An 18,573-nucleotide genomic window follows, 5' to 3' on the forward strand; every position below is an offset into this window, starting at 1 on the left:
GTCTGTAGTGACGCCTCTAGCACTGAGATGCAGTGCCTTAGACCGCTGCGTCACTTGGGAGCCACATATTTAACCCATTGTGATTTCTATTTTGACCATTCAAACCTAAATTATACTTTAGACTTTGTTGTTTCACAGTTTAGTTGTATTCTTTATTACAATCAGACAGGTTAACACACACATTACAGTAGGTCTTCACTTTGGTCACTGTCCTCCTTTGCCCTGCCTTGAACAGTCAGTGGCATTGTTCATGATGTAGTGTCAATTGTCCTGGATGCATCCCAACAGTCTAAAGATGCTTTCTCTCCTCGTCTCCTCTCCTTCACCTACATCGGACAAGTGAAAGCAAGATGGCGAAGGGAAGGCAGAGGCACATGTTTGTGCCCCAATGCACCCTATTCCCTAATATAGGGCACTACTTTTAACCAGGGCCCATCAAAAGTAATGCCTTATATAGGGGATAGGGCACTATTTGGGACACAGACCCTGTTTTCCACCAATTTTATCAGATCAATGTTATCAAAGGAAAGGAGACAAGGAGACAAGGAGAGGAAGCGACTTTAGACTATTGAGACGCACAACTACTGTTGTTGGTTGTAGTCACATCCCCACCAGCCTGTTGCACGTGACCGTTGACCCTGAGTTTGTCACTTCCTGTTCGAACCTAGCCCTCCTCTGACTGGCTAGAGAGCGGCAGTGGAGGTGGACATGGAGGGGGTGGATGAAGGTGAGGAGGGTGAGGAGGGTCAGACCCACGTTCACCTGGAGGAGAGGTGGGAAGAAGAACACAAAGATTAAGCCCCCATGTGCAGAGCCTGTGGTCTATCAGTTTCCCAAAACATCCTCTCCAGTACTCCAGCCATTCTACTTACTTAATGTATTACAGTTCTAGCACATCTGATTCCATCAATCTAGTCATCACCAAGCCCCTCACTAGTTGAAACAGTTAGTTCTGGAATACACCAAGTACGTAGAACCACAGCGGTTACTCGATGAGAGGCTTGGTAAACACTCAAAGGTATATAACCCGAGTTCATTACACAGGTATGAGGCCCCTACTGTTTTCTGTAGGATAAAGAATTTGACTGACTGACTCACATAGATAGGGTCTCCATGCAGCAACTCTCTGATGAGGCGTAGAACAGGGAACTGGAGAAGCAGAACCACAGCTGACAGAGATGTTATCAGACCAGACAACTTACCAAAATGGCAGCCGGGAAACCTGGTGGGGAGACGAGAGGAAAAGAAGAAGGCAGACGGATTAAACAAATGGATGACTAGTGGAGATTTCTTTTGTTGAATTTAATTAATTTTGGGTAACAGACATATACAACAAACTGTACAATGTGGACCCAGAGGATATCACTTGAAAGTATTCATTAAAATGATTATTTACAAAGTGGTCCTCAATGGTTAAAGCAATAGTAGTAATGGTGGTCGAGGTAGGGTTAAATTGTGATGGTGGGGCTGGGGGTGCTTTAGGATAGGAGACATAACACACATACACACAGTGTTAACGTACGCAATGGTGAGGAAGGCTTGGTGTCCACCATAGATGAAGGCACTGTTGAGGACTTGCAGGATGAAGGTGAGGTACTGGAGAGGAAGGAGAGGAGAGGAGACGCAGACGTAGAAGAGGAGGCACTGGAGGGAGGTGAGGAAGAGGGAGAGAGAAGAGGAGCGCAGGTCGGCTTCTTGCTTCGTTTCTCCTTTCGGGAGAGAGAGAGACGGAGAGAAAAGGGAGAGAGTGAGAAAGAATGAAGGAGGTGAGAGGTAGGGAGGGAGGTGAGAGGTAGGGAGGGAGGTGAGAGGTAGGGAGGGAGGTGAGAGGTAGGGAGGGAGGTGAGAGGTAGAGAGGGAGGTGAGAGGTAGGGAGGGAGGTGAGAGGTAGAGAGGGAGGTGAGAGGGAGGGAGGGAGGTGAGAGGGAGGGAGGGAGGTGAGAGGGAGAGAGAGGAGGGCAGGTCGGCTTCTTGCTTCGTCTCCTTTGTGGAGAGAAAGAAGGTGAGAGAGAAGGGAGAGTGTGTCAGAGGGAGGCGGGAGGGGAAAGACATAGAAAGAGGGGGGTGAGGATGAAATGTTGATTGAGATACTTCTGACTTTCATTTAAACTGCTTGTTGCTTGGGTCTACTGTGTTGAACTAGATGGAGTCCATCTTTAACTGCTTGTTGCTTGGGTCTACTGTGTTGAAATAAATGGAGTCCATCTTTAACTGCTTGTTGCTTGGGTCTACTGTGTTGAAATAAATGGAGTCCATCTTTAACTGCTTGTTGCTTGGATCTACTGTGTTGAAATAAATGGAGTCCATCTTTAACTGCTTGTTGCTTGGGTATACTGTGTTGAAATAAATGGAGTCCATCTTTAACTGCTTGTTGCTTTGATCTACTGTGTTGAACTAAATGGAGTCCATCTTTAACTGCTTGTTGCTTGGGTCTACTGTGTTGAAATAAATGGAGTCCATCTTTAACTGCTTGTTGCTTGGGTCTACTGTGTTGAACTAAATGGAGTCCATCTTTAACTGCTTGTTGCTTGGGTCTACTGTGTTGAAATAAATGGAGTCCATCTTTAACTGCTTGTTGCTTGGGTCTACTGTGTTGAAATAAATGGAGTCCATCTTTAACTGCTTGTTGCTTGGGTCTACTGTGTTGAACTAAATGGAGTCCATCTTTAACTGCTTGTTGCTTGGGTATACTGTGTTGAACTAAATGGAGTCCATCTTTAACTGCTTGTTGCTTGGGTCTACTGTGTTGAACTATATGGAGTCCATCTTTAACTACAGCTGTAAGCTTTTCCAGGACTTATTCACCATCTAAATCTACAAAGCATTACATGGGCTTGCTCCTACCTATCTCTCTGATTTGGTCCTGCCGTACATACCTACACGTACGCTACGGTCACAAGACGCAGGCCTCCTAATTGTCCCTAGAATTTCTAAGCAAACAGCTGGAGGCAGGGCTTTCTCCTATAGAGCTCTATTTTTATGGAACGGTCTGCCTACCCATGTAAGAGACGCAAACTCAGTCTCAACCTTTAAGTCTTTACTGAAGACTCATCTCTTCAGTGGGTCATATGGTTAAGTGTAGTCTGGCCCAGGTACTCTTAATGATCGGCCATGAAAAGCCAACTGACATTTACTCCCGAGGTGCTGACTTGCTGCACCCTCGACAACTACTGTGATTATTATTATTTGACCATGCTGGTCATTTAGGAACATTTGAACATCTTGGCCATGTTCTGTTATCATCTCCACCCGGCACAGCCAGAAGAGGACTGGCCACCCCTCATAGCCTGGTTCCTCTCTAGGTTTCATCCTTGGTTTCTGTCTTCCTAGGGAGTTTTTCCTAGCCACCGTGCTTCTACACCTGAATTGTTTGCTGTTTGGGGTTTTAGGCTGGGTTTCTGTACAGCACTTTGATATATCAGCTGATGGAAGAAGGGCGAAATAAATCAATTCGATTTGATTTGAAATCAATAAATGTATCAACATAAACAACAGTTATCACAAAGTGCAACTGCAGATCCACAGCCAGCAGTCAGGCCAGACTACTTCACAAAATGGCCACCTAACGACACCTAATTAAGCAATAAGACCCGAGGGGGTTTGAGGTAAATGGTCAATATACCACGGATAAGCGCTGTTCTTATACACGATGCAACGCCTGTGTACAGCCCTTAGCCGTGGTATATTGGCCATTTACCACAAACCTGAGGTGCCTTATTGCTGTTATAAACTGCTTACCAACGTTATTAGAGTCGTAAAAATACATGTTTTGTCATACCCATGGAATACGGTCTGATATATCACGGCTGTCTGCCAATCAGCATTCAGGGCTCGAACCAGCCAGTTTATAATATAATGAATATAATGTATGTACACTTTGTTTAAACCTCATTGTCTGTATTCTGTCTCTAAATGTTGTCTATCACTAGCAGCACCATATCACCATGTAACATTGTGACTATGTGTTGTCGATCACTAGCAGCACCATATCACCAGGTAACATTGTGACTATGTGTTGTCGATCACTAGCAGCACCATATCACCAGGTAACATTGTGACTATGTGTTGTCTATCACTAGCAGCACCATATCACCAGGTAACATTGTGACTATGTGTTGTCTATCACTAGCAGCACCATATCACCAGGTAACATTGTGACTATGTGTTGTCTATCAATAGCAGCACCATATCACCAGGTAACATTGTGACTATGTGTTGTCTATCAATAGCAGCACCATATCACCAGGTAACATTGTGACTATGTGTTGTCTATCACTAGCAGCACCATATCACCAGGTAACATTGTGACTATGTGTTGTCGATCACTAGCAGCACCATATCACCAGGTAACATTGTGACTATGTGTTGTCGATCACTAGCAGCACCATATCACCAGGTAACATTGTGACTGTGTGTTGTCGATCACTAGCAGCACCATATCACCAGGTAACATTGTGACTATGTGTTGTCTATCAATAGCAGCACCATATCACCAGGTAACATTGTGACTATGTGTTGTCTATCAATAGCAGCACCATATCACCAGGTAACATTGTGACTATGTGTTGTCTATCACTAGCAGCACCATATCACCAGGTAACATTGTGACTATGTGTTGTCGATCACTAGCAGCACCATATCACCAGGTAACATTGTGACTATGTGTTGTCGATCACTAGCAGCACCATATCACCAGGTAACATTGTGACTGTGTGTTGTCGATCACTAGCAGCACCATATCACCAGGTAACATTGTGACTATGTGTTGTCTATCAATAGCAGCACCATATCACCAGGTAACATTGTGACTATGTGTTGTCTATCAATAGCAGCACCATATCACCAGGTAACATTGTGACTATGTGTTGTCTATCACTAGCAGCACCATATCACCAGGTAACATTGTGACTATGTGTTGTCGATCACTAGCAGCACCATATCACCAGGTAACATTGTGACTATGTGTTGTCGATCACTAGCAGCACCATATCACCAGGTAACATTGTGACTGTGTGTTGTCGATCACTAGCAGCACCATATCACCATGTAACATTGTGACTGTGTGTTGTCGATCACTAGCAGCACCATATCACCAGGTAACATTGTGACTGTGTGTTGTCGATCACTAGCAGCACCATATCACCAGGTAACATTGTGACTGTGTGTAAATGTTGTCTATCAATAGCAGCACCATATCACCAGGTAACATTGTGACTATGTGTTGTCTATCAATAGCAGCACCATATCACCAGGTAACATTGTGACTATGTGTTGTCTATCACTAGCAGCACCACATCACCAGGTAACATTGTGACTATGTGTTGTCGATCACTAGCAGCACCATATCACCAGGTAACATTGTGACTATGTGTTGTCGATCACTAGCAGCACCATATCACCAGGTAACATTGTGACTATGTGTTGTCTATCACTAGAAGCACCATATCACCAGGTAACATTGTGACTCTGTGTTGTCGATCACTAGCAGCACCATATCACCATGTAACATTGTGACTGTGTGTTGTCGATCACTAGCAGCACCATATCACCAGGTAACATTGTGACTGTGTGTAAATGTTGTCTATCAATAGCAGCACCATATCACCAGGTAACATTGTGACTATGTGTTGTCGATCACTAGCAGCACCATATCACCAGGTAACATTGTGACTGTGTGTAAATGTTGTCTATCAATAGCAGCACCATATCACCAGGTAACATTGTGACTATGTGTTGTCGATCACTAGCAGCACCATATCACCAGGTAACATTGTGACTGTGTGTAAATGTTGTCTATCAATAGCAGCACCATATCACCAGGTAACATTGTGACTATGTGTTGTCTATCAATAGCAGCACCATATCACCAGGTAACATTGTGACTATGTGTTGTCTATCACTAGCAGCACCATATCACCAGGTAACATTGTGACTATGTGTTGTCGATCACTAGCAGCACCATATCACCAGGTAACATTGTGACTATGTGTTGTCGATCACTAGCAGCACCATATCACCAGGTAACATTGTGACTATGTGTTGTCTATCACTAGAAGCACCATATCACCAGGTAACATTGTGACTCTGTGTTGTCGATCACTAGCAGCACCATATCACCATGTAACATTGTGACTGTGTGTTGTCGATCACTAGCAGCACCATATCACCAGGTAACATTGTGACTGTGTGTAAATGTTGTCTATCAATAGCAGCACCATATCACCAGGTAACATTGTGACTATGTGTTGTCGATCACTAGCAGCACTATATCACCAGGTAACATTGTGACTGTGTGTAAATGTTGTCTATCAATAGCAGCACCATATCACCAGGTAACATTGTGACTATGTGTTGTCGATCACTAGCAGCACCATATCACCAGGTAACATTGTGACTGTGTGTAAATGTTGTCTATCAATAGCAGCACCATCTTATTCGAATGCCCACACCGTCACCTGCCCTTAATGTCTATGATGTCACCCACCTGGAGCCAGTGGCTTCCCCTTGTGTCTGTCCATGATGAGGCCATTCCAGGGACCACAGAGGACCCCACAGAGCTGGGTGAAGGCAAAGGCATTGGTGTACTGACTCACTGAAAGAAAGAGACAGAGAGAGAGAGAGAGAGAGAGAGAGAGAGAGAGAGACAGGGTGGGGGTAGAGATAGAGAGACAGAGAGAGACAGAGAGAGAGAGAGAAGGTGGGGGTAGAGATAGAGAGAGACAGAGACAGAGAGAGACAGAGAGAGAGAGAAGGTGGGGGGTAGAGATAGAGAGAGACAGAGAGAGAGAGAGAGAAGGTGGGGGTAGAGAGAGAGACAGAGAGAGAGAGAAAGTGGGGGTAGAGATAGAGAACAAGAGACAGGCGAAGGAAGAGAGAGAGAGAGAGAGAGAGAGAGAGAAAAGAACAGCATTGATAACCATTAAATTAGAGAAGTAGTCTACACAGAGGCAGAAAAATAGTTGTATTTGTGTTTTTCTGTTAGTTTTTACCCAGGGTCTGGTCTCTGTTGGCCAGCCGGTTGAGCATGGGGTTCACCGTGGCGATGAACAGGAAGTGACAGAACTGCATGACAGCCACCCAGACCAGGTGCCACAGGAAGAACCAGGACAAGACACAACTCCTAAAACTGGTAACTGAGAGAGAGAGAGAAGGAGGGGGTGAAGGACAGAGAGAGAGAAGGGGGAGAGAGAGAGAGAGAGAGAGAAGGAGTGGCGTGAAGGATTGAGAGAGAGAGAGAAGGAGTGGCGTGAAGGACAGAGAGAGAGAGAGAAGGAGGGGGGTGAAGGACAGAGAGACAGAGAGAAGGAGTGGCGTGAAGGACAGAGAGAGAGAGAAGGAGGGGGTGAAGAATAGAGAGAGAGAGAAAGAGGGGGGTGAAGGACAGAGCGAGAGAGAAGGAGGGGGTGAAGGACAGAGAGAGAGAGAAGGAGGGGGTGAAGGACAGAGAGAGAGAGAAGGAGGGGGTGAAGGACAGAGAGAGAGAGAAGGAGGGGTGAAGGACAGAGAGAGAGAGAGAGAGAAGGAGGGGGTGAAGGACAGAGAGAGAGAGAAGGAGGGGGTGAAGGACAGAGAGAGAGAGAAGGAGGGGGTGAAGGACAGAGAGAGAGAGAAGGAGGGGGTGAAGGACAGAGAGAGAGAGAAGGAGGGGGTGAAGGACAGAGAGACAGAGAGAAGGAGTGGCGTGAAGGACAGAGAGAGAGAGAAGGAGGGGGTGAAGAATAGAGAGAGAGAGAAGGAGGAGGTGAAGGACAGAGAGAGAGAGAGAGAGAGGACAGAGAGAGAGAAGGGGGGTGAAGGACAGAGAGAGAGAGAGAAGGAGGGCGTGAAGGACAGAGAGAGAGAGAAGGAGGGGGTGAAGGACAGAGAGAGAGAGAAGGAGGGGGTGAAGGACAGAGAGAGAGAGAAGGAGGGGGGTGAAGGACAGAGAGAGAGAGAGAGAGAAGGAGTGGCGTGAAGGACAGAGAGAGAGGGGAGGGGGTGAAAGACAGAGAGAGAGAGAAGGAGGGGGTGAAGGACAGAGAGAGAGAGAGAAGGAGGGGGTGAAGGACAGAGAGAGAGAGAAGGAGGGGGTGAAGGACAGAGAGAGAGAGAAGGAGGGGGTGAAGGACAGAGAGAGAGAGAAGGAGGGGGTGAAGGACAGAGAGAGAGACAGAGAGAAGGAGTGGCGTGAAGGACAGAGAGAGAGAGAAGGAGGGGGTGAAGGACAGAGAGAGAGAGAAGGAGGGGGTGAAGGACAGAGAGAGAGAGAAGGAGGGGGTGAAGGACAGAGAGATAGACAGAGAGAAGGAGTGGTGTGAAGGACAGAGAGAGAGAGAAGGAGTGGCGTGAAGGACAGAGAGAGAGAGAAGGAGGGGGGTGAAGGACAGAGAGAGAGAGACGGAGGGGGGTGAAGGACAGAGAGAGAGAAGGAGTGGCGTGAAGGACAGAGAGAGAGAGAAGGAGGGGGTGAAGGACAGAGAGAGAGGAGGAGGGGTGTGAAGGACAGAGAGAGGGAGAAGGAGGGGGTGAAGGACAGAGAGAGAGAAGGAGGGGGTGAAGAACAGAGAGAGAGAGAAAGAGGGGGTGAAGGACAGAGCGAGAGAGAAGGAGAGAGGAGAGAGGGGGTGAAGGAGAGAGAGAAGGAGGGGGTGAAGGACAGAGAGAGAGAGAAGGAGGGGGTGAAGGACAGAGAGAGAGAGAGAGAGAGAAGGAGTGGCGAGAAGGAAGGACAGAGAGAGAGAGAGGGGGAGGGGGTGAAAGACAGAGAGAGAGAGAGGAGGGGGGTGAAGGACAGAGAGAGAGAGAAGGAGGGGGTGAAGGACAGAGAGAGAGAGAAGGAGGGGGTGAAGGACAGAGAGATAGACAGAGAGAAGGAGTGGTGTGAAGGACAGAGAGAGAGAGAAGGAGGGGCGTGAAGGACAGAGAGAGAGAAGGAGGGGGTGAAGGACAGAGACAGAGAGAGAGAGGACGGAGGGGGTGAAGGACAGAGAGAGAGAAGGAGTGGCGTGAAGGACAGAGAGAGAGAGAAGGAGGGGGGTGAAGGACAGAGAGAGAGGAGGAGGGGTGTGAAGGACAGAGAGAGGGAGAAGGAGGGGGTGAAGGACAGAGAGAGAGAGAAGGAGGGGGTGAAGAATAGAGAGAGAGAGAAAGAGGGGGGTGAAGGACAGAGCGAGAGAGAAGGAGGGGGTGAAGGACAGAGAGAGAGAGAGAAGGAGGGGGTGAAGGACAGAGGAGAGAGAAGGAGGGGGTGAAGGACAGAGAGAGAAGGAGGGGGTGAAGGACAGAGAGAGAGAGAAGGAGGGGGTGAAGGACAGAGAAGGAGGGAAGGAGGGGGAGAAGGACAGAGAGACAGAGAGAAGGAGTGGGCGTGAAGGACAGAGAGAGAGAAGGAGGGGGTGAAGAATAGAGAGAGAGAGAGAAAGAGGGGGTGAAGGACAGAGCGAGAGAGAAGGAGGGGGTGAAGGACAGGAGAGAGAGAGAGAAGGAGGGGGTGAAGGACAGAGAGAGAGAGAAGGGGGGGTGAAGGACAGAGAGAGAGAGAGAAGGAGTGGCGTGAAGGACAGAGAGAGAGGGGAGGGGGTGAAAGACAGAGAGAGAGAGAAGGAGGGGGTGAAGGACAGAGAGAGAGAGAAGGAGGGGGTGAAGGACAGAGCGAGAGAGAAGGAGTGGGGTGAAGGACAGAGAGAGAGAGAAGGAGGGGGTGAAGGACAGAGAGAGAGAGGAGGAGGAGGGGGTGACAGGACAGAGAGAGAGACAGAGAGAAGGAGTGGTGTGAAGGACAGAGAGAGAGAGAAGGAGTGGCGTGAAGGACAGAGAGAGAGAGAAGGAGGGGGTGAAGGACAGAGAGAGAGAGACGGAGGGGTGGGGTGAAGGACAGAGAGAGAGAGAAGGAGTGGCGTGAAGGACAGAGAGAGAGAGAAGGAGGGGGTGAAGGACAGAGAGAGAGAAGGAGGGGTGTGAAGGACAGAGAGAGGGAGAAGGAGGGGGTGAAGGACAGAGAGAGAGAGAAGGAGGGGGGTGAAGGACAGAGAGAGAGAGAAGGAGGGGGGTGAAGGACAGAGAGAGAGAGAAGGAGGGGGTGAAGGACAGAGAGAGAGAGAAGGAGGGGGTGAAGGACAGAGAGAGAGAGAGAGAGAGAGGCAGAGGAAGGGAGGAGGACAGAGAGCGAGGGAGAGACGGAGGAAGGGAGGAGGACAAAGAGACAGAGGAAGGGAGGAGGACAGAGAGAGAGGGAGAGACGGAGGAAGGGAGGAGGACAGAGAGAGGGAGAGACGGAGGAAGGGAGGAGGACAGAGAGAGAGGGAGGGACGGAGGAAGGGAGGACAGAGAGAGAGGGAGAGACGGAGGAAGGGAGGAGGACAGAGAGAGAGGGAGAGACAGAGGAAGGGAGGAGGACAGAGAGAGAGGGAGAGACGGAGGAAGGGAGGAGGACAGAGAGAGAGGGAGAGACAGAGGAAGGGAGGAGGACAGAGAGAGAGGGAGAGACGGAGGAAGGGAGGAGGACAGAGAGAGGGAGAGACGGAGGAAGGGAGGAGGACAGAGAGAGAGGAAGAGACGGAGGAAGGGAGGACAAAGAGAGAGGGAGAGACAGAGGAAGGGAGGACAGAGAGAGAGGGAGAGACGGAGGAAGGGAGGAGGACAGAGAGAGAGGGAGAGACGGAGGAAGGGAGGAGGACAGAGAGAGAGGGCGAGACGGAGGAAGGGAGAAGGACAGAGAGAGAGGGAGAGACGGAGGAAGGGAGGAGGACAGAGAGAGAGGGAGAGAAGGAGGAAGGGAGGACAGAGAGAGAGGGAGAGACGGAGTAAGGGAGGATGACAGAGAGAGAAGGAGAGACGGAGGAAGGGAGGAAGGGAGGAGGACAAAGAGAGAGGGAGAGACGGAGGAAGGGAGGAGGACAGAGACTGGGTGTTGGTTGGGGCAATATTCTATGATGCTTGTGTGGCTGTATGAGGTGTCTGTGAGCGAATGACTTTGCTCACTTTCTCAGTGCTTTTTAATAACCTTTACAATATGTAGGACTATTTCATGCCAATAAAGCCCTTTGTATTTAATTGAATTGACTGGGATGACCAGGTTTCTTACCTCTCTCAGGCTGATCGGGTCTGGAAGGTCCTGCTTTGTGCTGCAACTGCAGCGGGACACTCTCAGCCTTCTGTAACACAGCATTCTTCTGATATTTGGCATTCACATCTCCTTTTCTCTCTCCTCCTCCTCCGTCCTTTCTCCTCTCTCTCCCCCTCTCTCCCAACGCCGGCCACCGCAGCTCACCCTGTCACAAAGAGCTCAGTCAGAGTCACCTCTTTAAAATCATGGCGGCGACAGTCCTGTTTGGTATCCATAGTGGCCGGTCACCATGGTGACTGTTAGTCTGGTTGTGTGGTGTGGTGGTGCATCGTGGGAGTCATAGTTCTTCTGACCCATAAGCGTATCTGTCGGGGAGTGGGTAGGGGATGTGGGTCTTGGGCATGAGGAAGAACGTCCGGAAGACATGGATGATGCTGCAGATGGAGAGAACGAGGAAGGAGGAGTGGAAAGAGACCCCTCTTTCATACAAAAACTTCAGAGAGAGGAAGAGGAAGAGGGAGAGAGAGGAAGAGGAAGAGGGAGAGAGAGGAAGAGGGAGAGAGAGAAAGAGGGAGAGAGAGAGAGAGAAAGAGGGAGGGAGAGAGAGAGAGAAAGGGGGAGAGAGAAAGAGGGAGATGTTATATACAACATGTATGAATCCTTACTTCACCGCTTTTGATTATCAGTGATTCCTTAAATCATGAATGTTTTTGCCTGAGCTCAGTTTGCATCTGTCACAATGGAATTAAGCAGTCAGTCAAGGAAGAGTCATAAGGAAACCTGTCCCACACTGAGGAATAGTCATAAGGAAACCTGTCCCACACTGAGGAATAGTCATAAGGAAACCTGTCCCACACTGAGGAATAGTCATAAGGAAACCTGTCCCACACTGAGGAATAGTCATAAGGAAACCTGTCCCACATTGAGGAATAGTCATAAGGAAACCTGTCCCACATTGAGGAATAGTCATAAGGAAACCTGTCCCACATTGAGGAATAGTCATAAGGAAACCTGTCCCACATTGAGGAATAGTCATAAGGAAACCTGTCCCACATTGAGGAATAGTCATAAGGAAACCTGTCCCACATTGAGGAATAGTCATAAGGAAATCTGTCCCACAATGAGGAATATTCAGGAAGTCAGAAGGTTTTAGTTCAAACCCTCATTAAACCTGTCCCACATTGAGGAGTATTGAGGAAGTCAGGAGGTTTCCAACAGTATAAACCCTCATTAAACCTGTCCCACATTGAGGAAGAGTCATAAGGAAACCTGTCCCACACTGAGGAATAGTCATAAGGAAACCTGTCCCACATTGAGGAATAGTCATAAGGAAACCTGTCCCACATTGAGGAAGAGTCATAAGGAAACCTGTCCCACATTGAGGAATAGTCATAAGGAAACCTGTCCCACATTGAGGAAGAGTCATAAGGAAACCTGTCCCACATTGAGGAATAGTCATAAGGAAACCTGTCCCACACTGAGGAATAGTCATAAGGAAACCTGTCCCACACTGAGGAATAGTCATAAGGAAACCTGTCCCACATTGAGGAATAGTCATAAGGAAACCTGTCCCACATTGAGGAATAGTCATAAGGAAACCTGTCCCACACTGAGGAATAGTCATAAGGAAACCTGTCCCACATTGAGGAATAGTCATAAGGAAACCTGTCCCACACTGAGGAATAGTCATAAGGAAACCTGTCCCACATTGAGGAATAGTCATAAGGAAACCTGTCCCACATTGAGGAATAGTCATAAGGAAGATGCTGTGTTACCTTGATGATGAGGAAGACAGCGGCGGAGGAGTCGAAGGCCCCGGCGTAGACCGATATGACCGTGGAACGGTGGCTGTCGAACAGGTTCCCCACCTGAAGAAGACAGAGGTACAGAGATGACCACTAGTTTTCCATCTGTTGACCAAATGCATGTCATGACATGGAGATGACAGACTGTAGCTTTGAAAGAGACCAACCTGAGCGTTGGTGGTGTAGAACAACATTCCAGATGTGATCAGGCACGAGATGGCAGGAAACAGCAACGCTGACTGCTCTGTGTGTGTGAGAGAGAAGCGGGGGGGGGGGGACAAAGCAATAATTCCTCAATAAAAAAATAAAATGTCAATTAAAGACTGAAGGTCAAGACACGCTAACTGACATTTCAATATGTTATAAAAATACCTGGACTGGAGACAGTTATCAACAAGGTCCCCGTGGTGTACAGACATCTAGAAAAGAAGACGCAGGCAGGGAGGGAGGGTGGTAGGGGCGAGGGAGGGTATGAGCATAGGTAGTTTGTGATGATTTGGTGTCATGATAACATTGATTTAGAGACACAGTGCTTTCGGATAGTATTCAGACCCCTTGACTTTATCCACAAAGCCATATTCTAAAAATATATTTAAAACAAATCCTCAGCAATCTACACACAATACCCCATAATGATGAAGTGAAAACAGTTTTTAGTAATAAAATAAATACCTTATTTGCATAAGTATTCAGACCCTTTGCTACGAGACTCGAAATTGATCCCAGGTGTATCCTGTTTCCATTGATCATCCTAGAGATGTTTCTACAACTTGATTGGAATCCACCTGTGGTAAATTCAATTGATTGGACATGATTTGGAAAGGCACACACCTGTCTATATAAGGTCCCACAGTAGACAGTGCATGTCAGAGCAAAAACCAAGCCATGACGCCAAAGGAATTGTCCATAGAGCTCCGAGACAGGATTATGTCAAGGCACAGATCTGTGGAAGGGTACAAAAACATTCTGAAGCATTCAAGTCCCCAAGACCACATTGGCCATCATTCTTAAATGGAAGACGTTTGGAACCACCGAGACTCTTCCTAGAGTTGGCCGCCCGGCCAAACTGAGCAATCGGGGGAGAAGGGCCTTGGTCAGGGAGGTGATCAAAAACCCAATGGTCACTCTGACAGAGCTCTATAGGTCTTCTGTGGAGATGGGAGAAACTTCCAGAAGGACAACCATCTCTGCTGCACTCCACCAATTAGGCCTTCAGAGTAGAGTGGCCAGACGGAAACCACTCCACAGTAAAAGGCACATGACATCCCGCTTGGAGTTTGCCAAAAGGCACCTAAAGACTCTCAGACCATGAGAAACAAAATGTTGGCCTGAATGCCAAGCGTCACATTTGTACAAAACCTGGCACCATCCCTACAGTGAAGCATCATCATGGTGGTGGCATCATCATGCTGTGGGGATGTTTTTCAGCGGCAGGGACTGGGAGACTAGTCAGGATCGAGGGAAACCTGAACGGAGCAAAGTACAGAGAGGTCCTTGATGAAAACCTGCTCCAGAGCGCTCAGGACCTCAGACTGGGGTGAAGGTTCACCTTCCAACAGGACGATGACCCTATGCACACAGCCAAGACAACACAGGAGTGGCTTCGGGACAAGTCTCAATGTCATGCAGTGGCCCAGACATGAATCTGATCTAAAATGTCTGAAGAGACCTGAAAAAAGCTGTGCAGCAACGCTCCCCATCCAACCTGACAGAGGATCTGCAAAGAATGGGAGAAACTCCCCAAATACAGGTGTGCCAAGCTGGTAGCGACATACCAAAGAAGACTCAATGCTGTAATCGCTGCCAAAGGTGCTTCAACAAAGTACTGAGTAAAAGGTCTGAATACCTATGTAAATGTGATATCAGTTTTTTATTTTGAATAAATTAGCAAACATTTCCAAAAACCAGTTTTTGCTTTGTCATTATGGGGTATTGTGATGTCATTATGGGGTATTGTGATGTCATTATGGGGTATTGTGATGTCATTATGGGGTATTGTGTGCAAATTGATGAGGGGGAAAAACAATGTAATACATTTTTTGAGTAAGGCTGTAACGTAACAAAATGTGTAAAATACCATCACCATTGTCATCATGTAAACAGCCCATCTATCTACCTCATCCCCATACTGTATTTATTTATCTTGCTCCTTTGCACCCCAGTATCTCTACTTGCACAATCATCTTCTGCACATCTATCACTCCAGTGTTTAATTGGTATATTGTAATTACTTCGCCACTATGGCCTATTTATTGCCTTAACTCCCTTATCCTACCCCATTTGCACTCACTGTATATAGACTTTTTGTTTTGTTTCTTTCTACTGTATTATTGACTGTATGTTTGTTTACTCCATGTGTAACTCTGTGTTGTCTGTTCACACTGCTATGCTTTATCTTGGCCAGGTCGCAGTTGCAAATGAGAACTTGTTCTCAACTAGCCTACCTGGTTAAATAAAGGTGAAATAAAAAATTCAACAATTAAATAAAATCATTGTCAGCGGGATAAATCTATAAACACACTGTCTGTATCTGAAATGACAGCCTGTAATGGGAAATGATTGGAGAAATGATTTTCTTGTAATTAATTTTCTGTTGATATGGAATGATATGTAATAAACAGGATTGTATGGAGACAGATGCTTTCCTTTGGGGAGGGGAACAGGAGTTAACCATGTTTAATTAACCCTGTTAGTCTATAATTATCGGTTGGAACTAAGTACTGACCCACTGGACAAAAAGTGGTTGAATCCATGTTGTTTCCACATCATTTCAAGCCAAAACATCTACGTAATTGACATTGAATCAACGTGGAAAACGAATTGGATTTGACAAGTATTCAACGTCAGATTATGTCATATATTGTCACCCCAAACGTTTTACTTAAATCCAACGACGTGGTGATTTTTTTGGTTTGTTATTGATTTAGCGTTGAATTCACGTCAGTTGACAACTCAACCAAATGTGAATCAAAACTAGAGGTTGAACTGACGTCTGTGCCCATGTAACGGATGTGAAATGGCTAGCTAGTTAGCGGTGCGCGCTAGTGGCGTTTCAATCGGTGACATCACTTGCTCTGAGACCTTGAAGTAGTTGTTCCCCTTGCTCTGCAAGGGTCGTGGCTGTTGTGGAGCGATGGATAACGACGCTTCGAGTGTGACTGTTGTTGATGTGTGTAGAGGGTCCCTGGTTCGCGCCCGGGTATAGGCGAGTGGGGACATCCCAACCTTTGACCTGTTTAACTGCCGGTATAAATGTCTGCTGGTGTTGTGACACTGTGATTCTGTAGCAGCTGATGATGAGGATTCCTACAAGTCTCTCAGGCTGGTGTTTCCAGAATCTTCTGTGACAATGTGATTAACATTAGAAATGTTCTCTGCTTCTGTTCTGGAGGTTCTCCCTTAACTCTTGGAATAAACCGGATAGATTTTTGATAGATTTTTATCAATAACTGCTCTCCTTTTGGTTCACCTGGAAATTAATTTCACACCCTGTCCCAGTGCACTACTTTAGACCAGGGCTCATAGTGTAGGGCTCTGGTCAACAGTAGTACACTAATAGGGAATAGGGTGCTATTTCAGACAAAGTGCACTACTTTAGACCAGGGCTCATAGTGTAGGGCTCTGGTCAACAGTAGTACACTAATAGGGAATAGGGTGCTATTTCAGACAAAGTGCACTACTTTAGACCAGGGCTCATAGTGTAGGGCTCTGGTCAACAGTAGTACACTAATAGGGAATAGGGTGCTATTTCAGACAAAGTGCACTACTTTAGACCAGGGCTCATAGTGTAGGGCTCTGGTCAAGAGTAGGAGACTAATAGGGAATAGGGTGCTATTTCAGACAAAGTGCACTACTTTAGACCAGGGCTCATAGTGTAGGGCTCTGGTCAACAGTAGGACACTAACAGGGAATAGGGTGCTATTTCAGACAAAGCCATTGTTGCAAAAACGACACTCACCAGTTAGTTGACCCCCAAAAATACATTTTATTTTTACAATAATAAAACATTCTCACGTGGCCAGGAGCCTGGTCGCCATTGTGCCGAAGCGGTCGAACAGGAAGCCCAGAGGAAAACGCAGGAAGTTCATGGAGAAGGAGGCGACCGTGAAGACCAGAGAGAACTGTTCATCTTGGCCACTACAGTCTGAGAGAGAGAGAGAGAGAGAGAGAGAGAGAGAGAGAGAGAGAGAGAGAGAGAGAGAGAGAGAGAGAGACAGAGAGAGAGAGAGAGAGAGAAAGAGAGAGAGAGAGAGAGAGAGAGAGAGAGAGAGAGAAAGAGAGAGAGAGAGAGAGAGAGAGAGAGAGAGAGAGAGAGAGAGAGAGAGAGAAAGAGAGAGAGAGAGAAAGAGAGAGAGAGAGAGAGAGAGAGAGAGAAAGAGAGAGAAAGAGAGAGAGAGAGAGAGAGAGAGAGAAAGAGAGAGAAATGAGCGGGAAGAGAGAGAGAAGGAGAGTTCAGAAAGAGAGAGAGAGACTAGAGAAGAGAGAGAGAGAAAAAAGAAAGATGGAGGGCTGGGGAGGAAAGCTGGAGGGCTGGGATTGAGAGAGAGAAAGGTGGAGGCTGGGAGAGAGAGGAAAGGTGGAGGGCTGGGATTGGAGAGAGGCGAGAAGGAAAGAGTGGATGGAGAGACCAGAGAGAACTGTGCATCCTGTGTACTGGTGTCAGAGAGAGAGAGGGAGACAGAGAGGGGACAGGAGCAGAGAGACAGTGAGCTTCAAGAGACTTTTGTGTGTGTGAGAAAGAGGTTGTGTGTGTGTGAAAGAGAAAGTGTGTGTGTGCGAGCTCATGACTCACCTGACTGTATGTTGTTATCACCGGGCCGCTCCCCTGACAACGTGATAATGTCACCGGGGTCGGTGGTGTTGGCAGTGATGTCACAGACAGAGAGGTCACTGAAGTAGCCCTGGTTCTTAAGGATGAACACCAGCGACGCCCAGCCGTACGCTATCCCCGAGAAACACAGGTTTTCAACCAATCCCGAGGCCACCGTCAAACTGTGGCGCAGCTTGGCCCCGCCCCCACATCCCAGCATGCTTTCTGCTGCCACTGCAGCTTACTTCCTGCTTCACTTCCGGGTTCCTCCTATGGGACTTTGTGTTGCTGGTCAGAGGGGTGTTGGTGAAGCTCGGTAGAGTGGTGGTGGGTCCCTCAATTTCTGACCACAGCATTGGTGCCCCCTTTCAGCCCCAGGGGTATTTTTGGAAAGTAAGAGGAGATGAGGCGGGACAGAGCGCCAAAATATGAAGTACTAAAATAAATGAGGGCAGTGAACCCCCCTGCAGCTAGTTTACCTCACACTTCACTGTGTTGATCTGCATTGACTAGAATTAGTAGAACATGAACACAAACTAGTAGACCTTGAAAGGAACTACTGACAGCCTGTTAGAGAACACAGGTGAGTCCGTCATGTTTACTACAAATGTGTCCCAAACGGCATACTATTCCCTATATAGTGCACTACCTTTGACCAGCCCTGGCCCTGGTAGTGCACTACCTTTGACCAGCCCTGGCCCTGGTAGTGCACTACCTTTGACCAGCCCTGGCCCTGGTAGTAAATAGGGAATAGGGGTCCATCAGGAACTCGGCAGGATTAAAGCCAGTATTAACCTTAACCTTTCTTTCACTACATCTGGCACTATAGCACTATGTTTCTACACACAGACACACAGTACACAAGTACACACAGTACACACAGTACACACAGTACACACAGTACACACAGAGGG

The 18,573-nt window shown here is 47.5% G+C and overlaps 1 pseudogene; it reads right to left on the minus strand.

The window, feature by feature from the left end:
• On the minus strand, nt 1–17,879 carry LOC135537904 (equilibrative nucleobase transporter 1-like; annotated as a pseudogene).
• Nucleotides 17,880–18,573: the final 694 nt, after the last annotated feature.

Source organism: Oncorhynchus masou, unplaced genomic scaffold (genome assembly GCF_036934945.1).
Source record: "Oncorhynchus masou masou isolate Uvic2021 unplaced genomic scaffold, UVic_Omas_1.1 unplaced_scaffold_871, whole genome shotgun sequence".
Lineage (NCBI taxonomy): Eukaryota > Metazoa > Chordata > Actinopteri > Salmoniformes > Salmonidae > Oncorhynchus > Oncorhynchus masou.